At 50.2% G+C, this 18,455-nt stretch overlaps 1 protein-coding gene across 3 annotated transcripts in view; it reads left to right on the top strand.

Annotated features, from left to right (window-relative positions):
- RAB11FIP4 (RAB11 family interacting protein 4) overlaps positions 1-18,455 on the top strand; it is a 146,407-nt gene that overhangs the window by 107,275 nt on the left and 20,677 nt on the right. The gene's annotated exons all lie outside the window — the stretch shown is intronic.

The following is an 18,455-nucleotide window of genomic DNA, read 5'->3' on the forward strand; positions in this document are numbered from 1 at the left end:
AGACAGCAGCTTCTGGAACACGAAGCTTGGGTAGCTGGGTCTAGCAAAGGCCATAGGACAAAGAGAGACACCTGAACTGAGCTTGCTGGGAAGACCATGGGGGCTCTGTGCTGATGGGAGGTACCAGAAGATGGGGCAGGGAGGAGGAGAGGGTTATAAAAACCAAGGGCTCTGGCAGGAGGCCCTGCAGGGTTGGGAGGAGAGTCACCCTGCTGACCCTGACCTGCCTGCTCCAGAAGGGCGGGTCACATGGAGCCTTGGCCATTGGCTGTGGGTAAACATCAGTGCTCTGCTGGCTGTCGAAGGCCTGAGGGTTCTGTGGCAGAGGAGGAGTTGGGTGGGAACCCATGGGAACCCACCCTGGCTTTGGACCGTGGGTTGCCTCCATCTAGGCATGCTCTCCTTGAGTTGGATAGTGGCCTCTCTCTGGAAAGTTCCATGTCACCTCTTTGGAGGGCGCTCCCCTGAAAATGTAGCCTGATCTACCTGGTGGACTCTACCAGGAGAAAGAGCTGGCCTGAGCCACTGCTTTCCCTCCCAAACCTTCACTTTGAGTCAAGTGTTTTTATCATCACTCCTCTTATCATGATAGTAAAGTATGGAGCCCCCAAAGCAAGCCCCACAGACTCTTGGCTGTGTGAGTAATTAAGCCCTCTCTTCAAAAAGCCACATCTTGAAAAGCTATAATTTGTAGCAAAAAATAGCTGCCCATTCCAAGAACCAGGAGAGCCCTTTATAGGCACCCCATTCAGCTGCAGCATGTTACTTCGCTTTTGACACTTGAGTTGCTGGGACCTCTGGTCCATGCTTTCCTTGGGGGAACCAGAGATGCAGCGGCTGTATGGGAACTGGAGCTTCCTGTAGGCATTTGGGAAATCTTTTCTGAGAATTTAGATGGGACGATTGAAATTAGGGAACCCCTGATTTGGGTTTGCATGGCCCCAACTTTTTGTGTGACTCCAAAGGGGATTAAAGAGAAAAACTGCAGGATACTTCAGGAGAAAGTGGATGAGACTCTCTGGACACCATTCCCCCACTTTTTCTTTTCCTTCTTTCTTTCTTTTTTTTTTTTTTAGATGGAGTTTCACTCTGTCGCCAGGCTGGAGTACAGTGGCACTGTCTCAGCTCACTGCAACCTCCTACTCCCTGGTTCAAGCGATTCTCCTGCCTCAGCCTCCCAAGTAGCTGGGATTACAGGCACGTGCCACTGTGTCCAGCTACTTTTTGTATTTTTTAGTAGAGATGGGGTTTCACCGTGTTGACCAGGATGGTCTCAATCTCCTGACCTCGTGATCCACCCACCTCGGCCTCCCAAAGTGCTGAGATTACAGGCATGAGCCACTGCACCCAGCCACATTTCCCCATCTATAAGGAGGAAAATGATAGTTACTTGCAGGGAGTTTACCACCTCTGTAAAGCACAAAGCAGACCGGCCACGTGGTAGGCGGCCTAATACGTCAACTTTGTTTTCTTTCTCTGAGTTGTGGCTCCACCAGCCATTTGTAGACAGGAGATCTTTGTGGCTTCAGGTAGGTGATGGGGGACTGAAAACTAAGAGGAAACACCTCCCCTGACCTGCAGCTTCTCTTTGAGCTGGCATTCCTGGAATTCTTGGGGCTGGCTGCTGGGTTTGTTTTCCAGATGTGGAAGCAATTTCAGTTCTGTTTTCATAATCCCCAACAGTTTGCCTCCGAAGTCCACATTCCCATTTGAAAATCAAGGCCGTTGGCTCTGTTTGCAGGGCAGAGGGTAGGCTAGATAACCTCTTCAGACCCTTTTTGTTTAGGAAAGGGGCTTACGGGGCCCTCAGATCTGGGACCCAGGGCATTGTTGGGACAGTCACACCCCATCCAGGACTTGATTAAAAGGTGAGTTCACTTTCTCTGTGGGTTTTCCTTGGAGATGATTCACTGAGCTAAATTCAGCTGCACCTTGGTTACAAACCAGCTCTAGACCGCTGTGGAGTGGGGGGGTGGGGCTCGGGTTTGGGCCATGTCACAGGCCAGCTGGCGTCCCTCTGAGCAGGGTGCCCACGTGTCCCGGGGGCAGAAGCGGCCCTCCTTTCTACACTGACCACAACAGAGGGAGGAAAATGCTCCAGATGTCAAGTAGCCAGAAATACTGTCTGGCACGGAGAAACTGGTAATATCTTGTTCAGTTACTGAGCGCTGCTGGTCACAGAGGCAGCCTGACCCAGGATAAAAGGCTCCTTGTGTGAGGGCCTGTGGCTCCAGTGCTAACTGCTGATTTCTTTTCTTGTAAAGCAATCGCTGTGTAGGTAAAATACCTTTTACATTAGTCTTATAACTATACTAAATACAGTTTTGGGCAAACAAAAATTGCCTTTGCAATTCTAATGTCTCTGAACTGTGCATATGCTTCTCTAAAATTGAAATAGAACGCTTATACTACTGAGAGAACGCACAAGAAAATGGAAATGGCTGGGCACGGTGGCTCATGCCTGTAATCCCAGCACTTTGGGAGGCTGAGGCAGGCAGATCACGAGGTCAAGAGATCGAGGCCATCCTGGCCAACATGGTGAAACCCCATCTCTACCAAAAATACAAAAATTAGCCGGGTGTGGTGGCGGGCACCTGTAGTCCCAGCTACTCAGGAGGCTGAGGCAGGAGAGTCACTTGAACTCAGGAGGCGGAGGTTGCGGTGAGCCGAGATCGTGCCACTGCACTCCAGCCTGGTGACAGAGTGAGACTCCATCTCAAAAAAAAAAAAAGAAAATGGAAATAACTTACTTAGATATAGTGTTTATAGAATGCCATCCTGATAATCATAGATTCACCAAGCTTTGATTTCAACAAAATACCATCTCTTAAGAAGTAGCAGTATTTCAAACTAATCATGAAAGAGAATAAGACAATACAACTTCTTTTTTTTTTTTTTTTTTTTTTTTTTTTTAGGACAGACCAAAAATAAATCCCTGAGTCTCTTGAGTAGGTTCTGGAAATCCAGTTACAGATGCTCCTTGATGGGGTTACGTCCCAATAAACCCATTGTATATTGGAAGTATCATAAGTTAAAAAAAAATAAAAGAAAAAAATGCATTTAATACATCTCACCTACCAAGCACCATAGCTTAGCCTAGGCTACCTTAAATGTGCCCAAAACACTTACTTTAGCCTACAGTTGGGCAAAATCATCTAACACAGAGCCTGTTTTACAATAAAGTGTTTTATGTCCCACGCAATTTATTTTTTGTTGTTGTTTTGTTTGGTTTGGTTTGGTTTTTGAGATGGAGTCTTGCTCTGCCACCCAGGCCGGACTGCAGTGGCACGATCTCGGCTCACTGTAAGCTCTGCCTTCCGGGTTCACACCATTCTCCTGCCTCAGCCTCCCAAGTAGCTGGGACTACAGGCGCCTGCCACCATGCCCAGCTAATTTTTTGTATTTTTAGTAGAGATGGGGTTTCACCGTCGTCTCGATCTCCTGACCTCGTGATCCGCCCACCTCGAGCTCCCAAAGTGCTGGGTGTAATCCACCGTGCCTGGCCCGTCCCACGCAGTTTATTAAGTACTATGCTGAAAGTGAAAAACAATGCTCTTATGGGTACTTGAAGTACGACTTCTACTGACTGTGGATCACTTTGCACCATCATACAGTTGAAAAATCAAAGTCAGCCCGGGCACAGTGGCTCGTGGTGGCCTGTAATCCCAGCATGTTGGGAGGCCAAGGTGGATGGATCACTTAAGGCCAGGAGTTTGAAACCAGCCCAGACAACATGCCAAAACCCCATCTGTACTGAAAATACAAAAATTAGCCTGGCGTGGTGATGGGCACCTGCAATCCCAGCTATTTGGGAGGCTGAGACAGGAGAATCACTTGAACCCAGGAGGGGGGCGTTGCAGTGAGCTGAGATGGTGCCACCGCACTCTGGCCTGGTTGACAGAGTGAGACCTTGCCTCAAAAAAAAAAAAAAAATCATAAGTCAAACCATTGTAAGTTGAGGACCATCTGTAGTTCTCTTTAAAGGTTGAATTGGCTGGGCGAGATGGCTCACACCTGTAATCTTAGCACTTTGGGAAGCTGAGGCAGGTGGATCACTTGAGGCCAGGAGTTCAAGACCAGCCTGGCCAATATGGTGAAACCCCGTCTCTACTAAAAATACAAAAATTAGCCGGGCGTGCTGGTGGGCACCTATAATCCCAGCTACTTGGGAGGCTGAGGCAGGAGAATTGCTTGAACCCAGGAGACAGAGGTTGCAGTGAGCTGAGATTGTGCCACTGTACTCCAGCCTGGGTGACAGAGCAAGATTCTATCTCAAAAAATAAAAAAAAAGGTTGAATTGAATTGACCTTGAAAAAATTCTCTTTTGTTATCAGGGTGAGAAGGTGGGTGAAAAATCCAGACTGAGCTTGGGTTGGGGTTTCCATGAAGGCTTCCTAGGGGAGGAGAAGGGATATTGGTATATTGGTCTATTGGTCTGCTACGGCTGTCATAGCAAAGGACCACAGACTGCATGGCTTAAACAACCAAAGTGTGTTTTATCACAATTCTGGAGGCTGAAGTCTAGCATCAAGTGTCAGCAGGCTTGGTTTCTTCTGAGGCCTCTCTCCTTGGCTTGCAGACAACCATCTTCTCCCTGTGTCGTCACATGGTCTTTCCTTTGTGTGTGTCCTAATCTCCTCTTACAAGGACATCAGTCACATTGCATTAGGGCCCACCCACTAGGACTTCATTTTAAATGAATTACCTCTTGATTATTATTATTATTATTTTGTTGTTGTTTGTTTTGAGACAGAGTCTTGTTCTGTTGCCCAGGCTGGAGTGCAGTGCACTATCTTGGCTCACTGCAGCCTCCACCTCCCAGGTTCAAGTGATTCTCCTGCCTCAGCCTCCCACGTAGCTGGGACTACAGGCATGTGGCACCATGCCCGGCTAATTTTTGTATTTTTAGTAGAGATTGGATTTCAACATGTTGGCCAGGCTAGTCTCGAACTCCTGACCTCAAGTGATCCACCCACCTCGACATCCCAAAGTGCTGGGATTGTAGGTTTGAGCCTACAATTCAGCCCGGCCTGAATTACCTCTTTGAAGACTCTATCAACAAATACTGTCACATTCTGAAGTACTAGGGATTAGGACTTCAATATATGAATTTTAGAGGGAACAGGATTCAGCCCATAACAGAAAAGGGTCTTGGGAACCTCCTTCAAGGGAAGGGGGAAGAGGAAGAGGAGGGTGGGCAGAGTAGAGGGGAGGCAGTTCTGCTTTCAGGCAAAGGCCCATGGGTGAGGGCCATGGGGATGGCTCTTGACCACCTGCTCTATTTGGAAACATTTCTAGGACTCTTATGACTGTGAATGGTCTTTTAGAGGCCGGATCATTATTATGACCTCAGCCATCCATTGCCGCTTGATCTGATCATTTGAAACCAAGACTGCTCATTGTTCTGTTCTCATTTCATCCTCGGAGCTCATGTTGGTCCATTCAGGCTCGTTTCTGTGGACTCTACCCTCTAGGATAGTATTCTTTCAGGATGGCTTCACTTTTTCATATCCTTTTAAGTAGAGCCGGACCTGTCAGGAAAAAGCGAATAAACCGATCAAAAAATCAGCAAAAGATCTGAATAGACATTTCTATTATATGTAATTTATATAAATGGCAAACAGGCATATGAAAGGTGCTCACATCATTGATCATCAGAGAAATGCAAATGAAAACTAATGAGATATCATCCCATCCTAGTTAAAACACCTTTTATCCAAAAGACAGGCAATAACACTTTTCCTTAACTAGTTCAGCAAATTTGGGGCAGGCTCTTTTTTCATGTTTTCATATAATGTTTACTGCTGCTGCTGCTGCTTTTTTTTTTTTTTTTTTTTTTGAGACGTTGTCTCGCTCTGTCACCCAGGCTGGAGTGCAGTGGCGCGACCTCGGCCCACTGCAAGCTCCGCCCCCTGGGTTCACGCCATTCCCCTGCCACAGCCTCCCGAGTAGCTGGAACTATAGGCACCCGCCACCATGCCTGGCTAATTGTTTTGTATTTTTAGTAGAGATGGGGTTTCACTGTGTTAGCCAAGATGGTCTCGAACTCCTGACCTCATGATCGGCTCACCTCGGCCTCCCAAAGTGCTGGGATTACAGGCGTGAGCCACCGTGCCTGGCCTGTAACTTTCAAATGAACCAAGTTTCTTTTCAAATGAGCCATTTGAAAAGAAATTAGACTAAAATTATCAAAACTAAGGACATTTTCCTTCACAACGATATGCCATTAACACACCTGACAAAATTAAGCATAATTCCCTAATATCACCCAATATCTACTCCAGATTCCATCTTCCTTGTTTATCCTCAAAAGGTCTTTTACAGCTGGGTGGTGGTTTGTATGTTTGATCTGGGATCTAATCAAGGATAATAATTCGGTTTCTATGTCTCTCAGTTAATCTAGAACAGTGGTTTGCAAAGTGTAGTCCTGGGACGAGTGGCATCCGCATCACCCGAGAACTTGTTAGAAATGCCTTTTCTTCCAACCTGCCTCAACCTTTAGAAATGCATCTTCCCTGTGGTGATGTGTAACTTCTTCTTCTATCCCATTTTTCCATTTGGTAGAAGTTAGATCCTAAGGCTTGATTCGAATTGAGTTAAATACTTCGTTAAGCCCACATTATAGGTGATGCTGTGTACCTCTTAGGCATCGCATTGGGAGGCCAGCGCCTGGTTCTTTCCAATTAGTGATGCTAAATTTGATCTCTGCATTAAAGGGACAGTAGTCTATGTTCTCCCTGGTAGAGGTATGTGGGGTGCTTTGGTGTTTTGCAGCAATCTGTAGGGTGATTCTTTGGTATCGTGCGAGCATCTAGTTTTTCATTAGCCTTTCATCTACTGGTGTTATTCTGCAGTTGTTGAGTGTAGTGTTCTGTATGTATCAGTCAGAAGTTTGTGTTGTTCTGGTCTTCTGCGTCCTCTCTAATTCTGTTTGCTTATTCCATCAATAATAATAATAATATATAATAATCATTATATATAATGATTATTATAATATATTAATAATAATAGTTATTATTACTATTATTAAAGACAGAATCTTGAGCTCTGTCACCCAGGTGCAATCATGGCTCACTGCATCCTCGAACTCGTGGCCTCAAGCAATCCTTTGGCCTCAGCCTCCTGAGTAGCTGGGATTACAGGCATGCACCACCTGGCTATTTTTTTTTACTTTTTTTTTTGGTAGAGATGGAGTCTCATTATGTTTCCCAGGCTGGCCTGGAGCTCCTGGCCACCTGCCTTGGCCTCCCAAAGTGCTGGCATTACAGGTGTGAGCCACGTTCAGCATGTTCCATCAGTTTCTGAGAGAGGTGAATTAACAGTTCCCACTTCCCATTCTGTTAAGTTTTGCTTTATGTTTTGAGACTGTTAGATGCATAGATATAAAAGTGTTACATCTTGTTAAATTTCAATTGTGTTTCTTGTAAGTGGCATGTAGTTGTTTTTAATTTACTCAGACAATATTGATCTTTTAATAGGATTGTTTACCCAATTTTCTTTAAAAGTATTACTGATGTGGTGGAGTTTTAATCCCACATAATCTTTAAGTTTTTAATTGACATACAATTGTACATATTTAGAGAGTACAGTATGATGTTTTGATACACATATGTATTGTGGAATGATCAAATCAGAGTCATTAGCATAACCATCACTTCAAACACTTGTCATTTCTTTGTGGTGAGAACATTCAAAATGCTATCTTCTAGCTATTTTTAAATACACATTGCTGTTAATTGTAGTAACCTTACTGTGCAATAGAACACCAGGACTTAGTCCTCCCATCTGACTATAGCTTCGTGCCTGTTGACCAACCTTTCCCCATCCTCCCTTCTCCTACCCGCTCCAGCCTCTGGTAACCACCGTTCTACTTTCTACTTCTATGGGATAACTTCTTTAGATTCTACATAGGAGCGAGATCATGCTGTTTGTCCTTCTCTACTTGGCTTACTTAACACAATGTTCTCTAGGTTCATCCATGTCACAAATGACAGGATTTTATTCTTTTTTATGGCTGAATACTATTCCATTGTGTATATATACACCCCATTTTAAAAATGCATTCATCTGTTGATAGGTACTTAGTTGACTCCATATTTCGGCTATTGTGAATTGTGCTGCAATAAATGTGGGAATGCAGATCTCTCTTTGACATACTGATTTATTTTCTTTTGTATGTATACCTATTAGAGGAATTGTTGGATCATATGATAGTTTTAAATTCTTTGAGGAACCTCCATACCATTGTCCATAATGATTGTTCTATTAATAATTACAGTCCTGACCGGGCACGGTGGCTCACAGCTGTAATCCCAGCACTGTGGGAGGCCGACGTGGGCGGATCATGAGGTCAGGAGTTTGAGACCAGTCTGGCCAATATGGTGAAACCCTTTCTCTACTAAAGATACAAAAAATTAGCCAGGCATGGTGGTGTGTGCCTGTAATCCCAGCTACTCGGGAGGCTGAGGCAGGAGAATCGCTTGATTCCGGGAGGCGGAGGTTGCAGTGAGCCAAGATCGTGCCATTCATTGCACTCCAGCCTGGGCGACAGGGTGAGACTACATCTCAAAAAAAGAAAAAAAAAATTACAGTCCCATTAACAGTGTTTAAGAGTTCCCTTTTCTCCACATCCTTGCCAGCATTTGTTGTTTTCTGTCTCTTTGATGATAGCCATTCTTTCTAGGGTGAGTTGGTATCTCATTGTGGTTTTGATTTGTGTTTCCCTGATGATTAGTGATGTTGAACATTTTTTCATATACCGCTTGGCCATTTGTGTGTTGTCTTTGGAGAAACACCTATTCAGATCTTTTGCCCATTTTTAAATTGAATTATTTGTTTTTTTGTTATTGAGTTATTTGAGTTCTTTATGTATTCTGGCTGTCAGTCGTCTGTCCTTTTGGATGATTCAAGCATTTTTTTTATTCCTTCGTTTCTCTCATCTATTAGTTTTTTTTTTTTCTTTTAAGATATGAGGGTCTCACCATGTTGCCCAGGTAGGCCTTGAACTCCTAGGTTCAAGCAGTCCTCCTGCCTCAACTTCCCAAATAGTTGGGGTTACAGCCATGCACTGCCATGCCTGGCTTAGATTTTTAGTAATATGTTTTGTTTTGTTTTATTTTATTTTATTTTAACTAATTTATTTTTAGACAGGGTCTCACTCCTGTTGCCCAGGCTGGAGTGCAGTGGCACCATCACAGCCTCGACTTCCTGGGCTCAAGTGATTCTCTATCCTCAGCCTCTCAAGTAGTTGGGACAACAGGCATGCGCCACCATACCTGGCTAACTTTTTGTATTTTTTGTAGAGATAGGGTTTCGCCATGTTTCCCATGCTGGTTTCAAACTCCTGGGCTCAAGTGATCCAGCTACTTCAGCCTCCCAAAGTGCTGGGACTGCAGATGTGAGCCACTGCGCCTGGCCCGTTTTTAACTCCCAGCCTTTGACATGCTCACTTGTTATTGGAACGGAAGTGGCACGGTGGGGAGACAGGAGTGAGAGCGTCTCCCCACGGTGGATGGCCCAGCTGTTTGGGATGTTTCCAGTGGGATCACACCACGGTCCAGGGTCTGGTCTGCATCCTAATGGGCTTGAAAACCAGATCTTACTGGCTTTTCCCACACCCCACAACTTGAGTCCGCTCGTGCTCACCAATTGTCCAGTGGATCCGCTTGTGGTGAGAAATGCACTCACATGAGCTTGGGCAGCCCTTCTCTCCTGTCTGTCAGCAGGCTCCTGGGAGTGGGTGCTACGTGAACTTGGACACAGGGGCCAAGGGCTGGACAGGTTTGGAATGTTGAGCCAGGCCCCACCGCCTTCGGGGCAGGCTGGATGTGCTGGCCAGCCAGACCTGACACCTCTGGCCAGTGCCTTGGTGGACGTGGCCCGGGTCAGCCTCAGACCCTCCCTCTTGGTGCTTCCCAGAAGACCACTCGCTTAGCCCCTCCCTGAGGACAGGCTCTGTCTTTTAGATCCCTTAGTACTTAGATCCCTTAGTCCCTCTGCTCAGCCTCAGGAAATGTGTGCATCTCTCTTTTAGTTGAGCTCCCAGGAGGCTATCTGACATCTCATTTCTGAGTCTTCCTGGGAGCCTCAGCACACACCCCGCTTCCTCTCTGTGGGCTCCTCTGACGCTGCCTTATCAGCAGTGTGTGTGTTGGGGTGAGGGTGTGAGATCGGAGAGAGACAGCTCAAGAGTTGTGATGAAAACACTGAAAGAAAGGCAGTGTGGGCTTCAGCAGCCCTTCCTCAGTGATGTTTGTGCAGCGGCAGAACTTGTTGAGTGACCGCCTTTGCTTTATGTAAATGTCATGAGTTTTGGAGAAACACAAGCATTGCTTTCACTTTCTCTTCTGTTCAGCACCAACCTGAGGTTCCACAGCCAATGTGTGCCAGATCCAGAACTGAACCAAATCTGCCCAAGAGCCTCAGTCTCCCCATCTTCAAGCCCAGGAGTTTGAAACCAGCATAGGAAACATGGTGAAACCCTGTCTCTACAAAAAGTCTGTAAAATAGGGTGATTTATTACCTCCCTCTGGGGGTGATGCAAGAATCAAAGCCTGCTTGCTTCTCATGTGAAATGAATGAGCACCTGGGGGAACCCCAGTTGTCCCGGTTGCCCCCACTCCTGGGGCCTGCAGGCCCACCTTAAGATGGAAGTGGAGCGCAGCAGCCAGGTGTCTACACAAGATCCACTCCTAGAAGCTCCAGGGCAGGATCAGTGGGCCCTGCTGAGGGGTGGTCTTGAGCTCCTGGCCACACCCTTTCTGGGGTGAGTTTCAGGAGGTGGATCCTGGGGCCCCTGGCTGGGAGGAGAGAGTCTGGAAGCTGCCCTGCCTTGGCTGCCATCCCCTGGGAGGGAGTTTAGCTGGAGGAATGGGGCACTGGGTCCCTCCCTGACACCCCGGGGCCTCTGAGCCACTCTGGGGATGGAACGTAGCAGCGCAGCGTTTCTTCCTGATCAGAGCGGGAAGCTCTGGGCTGCAGAGCTTTGATCTCACAGTATGTGGTCAGTCCCCGGGGCTGGCTGAGGTGCGGGATAATCCCTCGTGACCTGGTGACCTGGTGCTCCCATGCTTACCCCTGGCTCTGTTGGGGTGAGCCGAGGCCTCGTGTCTGAGCTGAGGTTGCTTGTTGTTCAGAAGGCAAGGCCGAGGCACTGCCCCTGGGTGGATGCTTGAACCCCCTTTATCCCCACCCTTGCCTTGGCTGGTGCCTGGGCAACTCTCTGTTGAACCAAAACCTCTTATCAGCAACTGATAAATACCCAGCCTTGCATCTGCAGAGCAAGGCCTGACCCATAGCCAGGGTTGGCAGCTGCAGAAGGAGTCCATTACAGCCAAGATTGCGCACCAGTCTCTGCGGCCGCCACCTTTTCATGATGAGAGCAGCCACGCCACGGTGGGGTGTGGAAGACCCCAGCCCCAGCAATCACATCCCTTCCCTGTGGACCTGGGGGCATTGGCACCTGTGAGTTAGCTCAGTAAGCTGAATTTCCTGCTGCCTGTAGGAAGGACCCCGTGAGACCTTGACCCGGCCCATCTCATTCCAGAGCTGTTGGTTGGCTGGGAGTGGGGTGAGAGATTCTTCACAGGCCTAGCCCGGGCAGCCACTGGACTCCCCCACACTAGGCTTAGTGTGTGTCCACCCCCACCACACACATGCACACCTTCCCAGCGGCAGCACTGCACGTGTGCCTGCCAGTGCCTTGCTGCGAGGGAAGTGGGCATGTGCCCGCCCAAGCTATTTTTACCCTGCCTTGTCCCCACAGAGCTGTTCTTTGGCTCTGAGTTAGTGCCTGGGGAGTGAGGCCGTTGCCAGGGCTGGGGGTGGATGAGCTGGAACCTCGGAGCTTCTTGGACTCCCTTCCCCAGGCAGCATCTCATCTTAACGCTTATTAAAGGGTGTGCCTCGTGTGCAGGATGACCTTCCGTGAGAGCGGGCAGGAGAGGACCCTGGTGGGGAGAAAGAGGCACTGATGTTTGGAGGGCAGGCTCTGGAACCTGCAGGTCTGGCTTCCGGAAGCCAAAAAAACCCAGCCGAGCTGCGGCCCAGTGAGCCACGGTGGGTAGAGGGAGAGGTCCCAGGGGCTGCATGGGAGCCAGGAGGCCAGGAGGCACCCCGGATTGTTTTCCTTCAACACGATGACAACAATAGTAGTTCAGTTTTGGGGTGTGGTGGTGTGTACCTGTAGTCCTAGCTGCTTGGGAGGCTGAGCTGGGAGGATCACTTGAGTCCTGGGAGTTTGAAGCTGCAGTGAGCTGTGATTGCGCCACTGCACTCCAAAGGGTTTTTTGTTTTTGTCGTTGTTTTTGTTTGTTTGTTTAGCGCTTTCTGTGTGTGCTAAGACCATAAAGTGCTTAGGATGTGTAGCAGCTCATTTAATCCTAATCACAGTTAACTCCATTTTATAGATGGGGAAACTAAGGCACTGAGCAGTTCAGTAACCCTGAAGCTGCGGAGCTCATGAATGGTGAATGGTGGAGCAGGGCTCAGGCCTGGCCATCTACCCCAGAGCTTGTCCTTAACGCCGCCCCGCGCCTCCTTTTGCCATGTGTTCCGCACCCTCATGACACAAGGCATTGTCCTAGTTCCCTGTGGCAGCCTTGCCAGGCAGGTGGTTCCCTCCCTGTGTTTAGATGAGGCCCAGAAATTAAACAGCTGATCCAGCATCACACAGTCAGGCAGTGACCACACCAGAGTTGGCACCCAGGTCTCCGGGTCCTGTGGCTGGGCTGTTCCCGGCTCATCATGCTGCAGTACAGTATGGTTCAACCACCTGCCATGTGGTCTCTACAGTGCTAACCACTGGGGTTCTGACGTGGAAATCCCCATAGCTACCCAGTTAGGGTCCTTGTTCTCACAGGGAAGGTGGATATGTGGTCACTCGGGGTCCATGTACTCTGTGTGTCAGCTCAGGGAAACGCAGGGTGCTGGTGTGTGCCTGTGAGGTGGCTCCCCATGGGGGAGGTGGGGAGGGAGAGGACCAGATGCTGCATCCGCTCTGAGAGTGTGGACAGTGTGGCATTGTTGGCCACTCTGAGGCTGGGACGGCCCCCACGTGTATTGATACATGGCCTTTTCAGCAGCCCTGAATTCATCCCTTGCCAACTTCCTACAAAAGAAGGGGTGACTTGGGGCCTGCTGGCAGGCGAACACGGCTCTCAAGACTGGAGAGGGCCCCACGGCAGGCTGTGTGCCTCCAGGTTCCCACTCCCTGCTGGGGACAGAGTGGGACAGCGGGACAGCGAGGTAGGGGTACAGGGGGTGCAGACCTGCCCTGCCAGAGTGGCTGGCTGGATCCTGTTCTCCAGCTCTCTCCAGAACGCCCTGGCCTCACGTAATTCCCCAGCTTGGCTTCTCTGAGGAGGGTGGGTGTCCCTCCTGGCTGCTCATCTGTCCAGGACATTGCTGGCTGACCAGCCGGGGACCCATGGCTGTAGGAATAGCTCAGCCTCTGTTGCCTGTAGCCCCTCATGAGGCCAGGTCAGAATTTAAGGTTCCTACCATGACCGACTCTCCGATGTAAATTGTCACGTGTGGCCCCCTAGAGCTGCCACTGAGGTGGAGTTGACTGGCCCCATTCTGTAGGTGAGGAGCCAGGGGCTCACAAAGGTGGTCACTTGTCCAAGCTCACATGGCTTGTAAGTGGCTGGGCCAGCGGGGCCCAAAACCCAGACTGGTAGGCCCCAGAGCTGAGCCCTCACCCAGGCCCACCCCCAGGGGCCTCCTGGGGCTTGTGGAGGAACACACTGCATCCGCTGTCTCCCTTCACCCCAGGTCCGCTGGCAGGTGGAAGAAAGCCTGGGGTGGTGTGGCCATGTACCAGCCAAGCCCGTGGGCCTACAGTGGCCGGCCCTGTGCCCCGGGGTACAGGGAGCTGTGAGCTCAGGGCTGGCTCTGGGTCTTGAGGGACGGAGCCCTGGCAAGTCAGACTGTGCCAGAGACGATGCCCAGTGCTGCCTCCTGAGGATACCACACTGTCCCTTCCCCAAAGGCCCCCAAAAGAGCAGACACAGCCTTTCCGTGCAAACCGTGGGAACACCAGGCCAAACTCCAGGCCTGAACATGTCACTGATGCTAGGGTCCCTGGGTGGTGACTGGACGGCCGTGCGTGGACTCCTTTTTCACACAGCAGGCGGGAATGGGCAGGAAACCGGGGCTCTGAGAGGCAGTCTTGGAAGCTGCCCTGGGCACAGGCCTTACTTGCTGACCCCAGCTACCTAGAAACATGAGCTCTGGGGAGGCCCCGTCCCTGCCCCACCGCTCCTGCCAGCCCTCCAGAGCCAGGCTTGGGTGGGCGCCTCTGTGGTGAGGATGCAGACCGTGCAGCCAGGATGAGCAGGCAGCTCTCTGGGCATCCTGACGAGCATGGTGAGGTGGGGTGATGGTGTCCTCTCCCATGACCCCCAGTCTACTTGGAAGTGTGCTCAACAGGGGGCTCTGCATGATGCTGACCTGCAGGCAGCCTGGCCGGAGAGGAACCCACCGCCTCCAGAAGCCTGTGACCCCCAGGCCATCTGGAAACCTTATGAGGGCAGTGTTGTTATTATGGCCAAGTTCTTCCTTTTCCTCTGCAACTTTATCTAAAAAACATACAAAAGGGAAATTGGCCAAGAAGAGTTCTAATATGCTTGACTCCGAGTTCTCCCAGCCCATGAATGGTGGCTCAAGGAGAGAGAAGAGGCTGCGTTCTGGCACCTTCCAGCATCTCCCCTCCAGGCCGGCGGGAGAAGGAGCAAGGGCTTCCACCAGACCCTTCCCCAGAGGGCCGGGGAAACAAGAGCTGGGGCTGGGGACTTCGGGCCTCAGGGAGGAGCAAGGGTGAGCATGGCAAATACCAAACCAAGGGGATCTTGGGACAGGCATAAACCAGTACTGTCCTGGGCTAACCAAGGCGTGCGGTAAACTGTCTTTATTATATTTGAATTTAGGAGGCAAACTACTAGAAATGGCTTTAAAGTTATAATTAAAATTTCCGATTGCCTTGGACAAACAACTGTGGGTTGAAGGAAAAAGTATTAATGTTGGGAGCAGCCATTTTTAAGAGAAAAAGCTGGAGAGAGTGTGTGCGCATAGTGTGGCCAGGCAGGTGAGGGCTTGGTGTGTCAGCCGGGTGTCAGGTCCCCGCAGGCCCTCTGTGAACTGCGAGGTTCCAGGGCAGCCACCCTCCCACCCTGAGCCTCATCTTCCCCAGGTGTCAGACGGAGCTGATAAATCCCAGATCTCTGCCCTGTCCACTGCAGGCAGCTCCCATGGGGCTGTTGTGAGGGATGGGGTGTGTGAGACAGGTGAGGAGCTTGCTGAAGGGCTGGGCAGATGTGGACTCTGCTTAGTCCAAGGCTGAAAGGTGCCTGAGGAGGTGGTGGTCTTCTTTGGAGGGTGGGACCCTGGTGCCCCTGCTTCTGCCCTGCCTGTGCCTGAGCCAAGCCATTTGCTCTCTCCACCCGGTCAGGGGCTTGGGCCAGCTGCTGGGAGTGTCAGGACGCTGCTGTAGACGTTGGGTGAGAGGGCCCAGCGGTTCCATCTGCATGTCATGAGCCAGGTGTTAGTGGGGCAGTGCCCGGCACACACTTGGCCTCTGTGTCCTTGTATCAGTGGCCAGAGGCCACGTCGGACACCTGAGGAGCTAGGATGCTGATCTGCACTGGGCCCTTTGCCTGCCTCTGGGAGCCGGTGGGCCATAACCTCCCCAGGATGTGGCTGTAGGGGGAAGGTGGGTGTTGGGGAAACAGAATCATGTCCAGACCCGGCTGTAAACTCCCACATGGCCCCAGGCAAGGCCCTTCACCTACAGAAAGGGGAAAAGAGGCTCAGCTCATCGGGCTGGGGTGAAGTCCAGAAGAAACGCCATTGCCAAGTTGCTGAGCTCATGCATGAGCCACAGGGCGGTCATTCCCAGCCAAGGGGAACTCTCCCTCCCCGTGTGACCAGGAAGGTGAAAAGTTTGCAGTTCTTCCCGGCCAGGTGAAAGAACAGACCAGGCGCCTTGTCCTCTGAGAGCCCCAGTTCTCTTCTGGTCTCCCTCCTGCCTTGTTTCTCTTAGGTGTCCCTATGCTAACCTGCAGTGTCCTGTGAGGGTGTTAAGTGGATGGACATGGAAATTGCTGCATTGGGGGCATGCTGAGGAGTCATAATTAGTCACATGTCCCTATAAAATGTGCTCTCGTTGTTGTCACCATGAAGTTTGAAAATCCACAAAGTGTGGGAGGCATCAAGGATAAATGGAATCAAGTGTGTGGATGCAAAGGCAGGCGGGGCGGGGGGCCCTGTCCTGCCCTGCCCTCTGGCTGGAGGACTTCTGATGTGCTACTCTTTGAGCCTCTGTTTCCCCATCAGTAAAATGGGGATAATGATCACTGCCCTGAAGAGCTGTCATGAAGCACAGGTGGGATAATATGTGAATGCCCAGCTCGGTCTCTGGAGCCTGATGGCTGCTCAGTGATGCTGGTTTCCTTTTGTTTCTACTGGGATGCAGCTTCAGGCTTGGAGATGAAGAGCTTGCTTAGGGCACAAGATCTGATAGGTTGGGAGCCATGTGACAAGATTAATGTCATGTGGGTGGAAGGGGCCCTGGGAACCCTGGGGGGATTCTCATTACGCAACCTGTCTCCACAGTCTCTGCTGTTGGCGTGCCTGGCTCACTGGTGCTTGTGTTATTGGTCCATCTGGTGCTCAGCCTATCACAGCACAGGCAGGAACCAGGCTCATTATAATAGTGCCGTCTATTTTTAGCCCAGGGGTCTCCTGGTGGGGACGGACCCCCAGGAGGGCTGCCAGCTCACTGGTGGCAGCAGACGGCTGCACATGTCTGGGCAGGCACATCCAGGCCTGTCGCTGAGCAGCTTCTTCAGCTGTCTGAGACTCCAGGAGGCTTTTCACAGCCTGTTTCTGTTGTCCTTCTTGTAATCTCGGGACTGCAGCATCCTTTAATAGGGTACCCTGCCAGTCCTGGCTGAGGAGCACACCAAAGAACCTTGGGAACAGGTTGACATCTCCAATGGGTCAGGTAGAAGCAGTGCCACCTGAGAAGTACCTGCCTCCTCAGAGGTGAAGTGGCCCCAGTAAGTGATTTACAGAGAGCTGCCCCTCAGTCTAGGGTCAACTCTGAACCAGGCCAAAGCTCTTCTATCTGATGATTTAACAAAAGGTGCCAGCATGTCTTTATCACACACCGTCATTGTGCCGGGCCCCAGACCCAGCACAAGCAACGCTCAGGAGTGAGCCCTGGCGTTCTTGCTCCCAGCAAGGCTGTGGCAGGGCCCAGACAGGCAGTTGCCTCCTGGGCTAGGCATCACATCTTCTGGCCGGGGTTTATTCATTGAGGTCCTACTGTGTGTTAGATGCTAATGTGAAATACCTCATTTAATCAGCACAGTGATCCTGTAAGATTCCGTCACCATTCCTGATTTACAGAAGACAACTGAGGTTCAGAGGTGTTCCATGATGTGCCCAGAGTCATGTAGGGTGGATCCCAAGTTGTGCAGCTTTCACTGTACCATGTGGCAGCAAACTCTACTAGATCAGGCTTGTTGGTCCTAAAAGCTGTTCAGTGTGACTGTGCCCTTACACTGTGCACCAAGAAGCCTTCTCGAAGCCGTTTGGCTTCCTCTGACAGACTTTTGTGGTGGTGTTACCAGTGGAGGGTGTCCAGGTTCTTAGCGTCTTGAACAAAAATTGGACAAAATGCACAAAACAAGGAAAGAATGAAGCAACAAAAACAGAGATTTATTTTATTTTATTTTATTTTTTGAGACTCAGTCTTGCTCTGTCACGCAGGCTGAACTGCAGTGGCGCTATCTCAGCTCACTGCAAGCTCCGCCTCCCGGGTTCAAGCCATTCTCCTGCCTCAGCCTCCCGAGTAGCTGGGCCTACAGGCATGTGCCACCACGCCCAGCTAATTTTCGTATTTTTGTAGAGACGGGGTTTCACCATGTTAGCCAGGGTGGTCTCGGTCTCCTGACCTCGTGATCCGCCTGCCTTGGCCTCCCAAAGTGCTGGGATTACAGGCGTGAGCCACCGCACCTAGAGATTTATTGAAAACAAAAGTACACTCCACAGGATGGGAGCAGGCCCAAGCATAGGGGATCAAGAACCTAGTTGCAGAATTTTCTGGGGTTTAAATACCATCTAGAGGTTTCCCATTGGTTACTTGGTGTACACCCTGTGTAAATGAAGTAGTGGCCCACAGTCAGTTTGATTGGTTGCAGAAGGGGACGAATCAGAGGCCGAAGTGAAGTTACAAAGTTACACCCTATGCAAACATCGGATTGGTTGCAGAAAGCAATCAGAAAGCAACCAATCAGAGACTAAAGTGAAGTTACAAAGTTATATTCCTATGCAAATTAAAACTTAGCCTGTGACCAGCCTGATTGGTTGCAGGAGGGGACCAATCAGAGATACTCTCAGTTTTTCATCTGCCAGGCAGAAAAGGTTGCGGGGCGAGGGGGTGGTGCGTGGGG

This window comes from Symphalangus syndactylus, chromosome 20 (genome assembly GCF_028878055.3).
Source record: "Symphalangus syndactylus isolate Jambi chromosome 20, NHGRI_mSymSyn1-v2.1_pri, whole genome shotgun sequence".
Classification (NCBI taxonomy): domain Eukaryota; kingdom Metazoa; phylum Chordata; class Mammalia; order Primates; family Hylobatidae; genus Symphalangus; species Symphalangus syndactylus.